Below are 1,170 nucleotides of genomic sequence, written 5' to 3'. Positions count from 1 at the left end.
AAAAAAAAAAAATCTTGACATTACAGTTCTAGTTATAGCCAAAACCCGTTGCTGTAGAGTCAAGTCCAACTCATAGTGACCCTATAGGACAGAGTAGAACTGCCCCATAGGGTTTCCAAGGAGCAGCTGGTGGATTCGAACTGCCGGCCTTTTGGTTAGCAGCCAAGCTCTTAACCGCTAGCTATCAGGGCTCCCTAGTTATAGCAAACATCACTAAATTCCTCCTCCTTACATCATTAAACGCGAGGAACTCCAACTCAAATCTTGCCTTAATGATGAAAAGATCAAAATGAGTTAGTGTGAATCTCTCTGTGATTACATACAAAGTCATCCAGATTCTCAAACACAAAGAATATTATATTGATGGATATTTTATTCATAGCCTACATTTATGTGGGAAACAACATATTTCTTAGTTCTATCTAATTTGGGGTTGTGAATATTAAGTTAGGGTCTCCCACTGTGTGTGTAAATTCTTCCTGAGAAGATAGTGCACTCTTTCAGAAGACACACTAACTTTCTGAAGTCACAGGGCTATTTAATACACTGCTTCAGAGCACCAAATACTACCCCCGTGACCAGGAAGGAAGGGAGAAAAGGTCATCAGGAGTGGCCTACAGCTGCACTGATTGTCAGCTTTCTCTGGTAACAAAAAGGTGAAAAAGAAAGCAATCAGATTTCACTGCACTTCTCCTATTGGCCTTGGCCAAATGCTTGAAAACTTTTCTCTTTTTTTTTCTTTTATTGTGTAATAAGCCAAACACAACAGGTGCTGAACTTGGGTCAAAATGAGATACCATAACAGCTTTCAGGCTGTTCACAGAAATGTATGAAATGGGTATGTGTGTTTTGATACCTGTGAAAATAAAACAGTTGCGCTTTAAGTGAAGGGGAGAGAGCAGATGGTTGGTAATGATTTAAAACATTTATGTTTTTGGACTATCATCACCCTCTGTATTAAAAAATATGGTGTTTAGTCATTACATACCAACATCTATCTGAGAGGTGCTTACTTTTGGAGAATGTTACTGTATAAAGGAGAGAATAACCAAATGAGACAAGAGGAAAATTCTTCCCATTTTCTCAAGGCATTCAAATGTGTGCTATGCTATCTCTTGCTGATTATATTCAATCAAAATGTTTTCTATGTGATGAGAGGATGTTAATTTT

Source organism: Trichechus manatus, unplaced genomic scaffold, assembly GCF_000243295.1.
Source record: "Trichechus manatus latirostris isolate Lorelei unplaced genomic scaffold, TriManLat1.0 scaffold00193, whole genome shotgun sequence".
NCBI classification, from domain to species: Eukaryota; Metazoa; Chordata; class Mammalia; order Sirenia; family Trichechidae; genus Trichechus; species Trichechus manatus.
The sequence above is the reverse complement of the archived record's forward strand: the minus strand, read 5'-3'. Positions refer to the sequence as shown.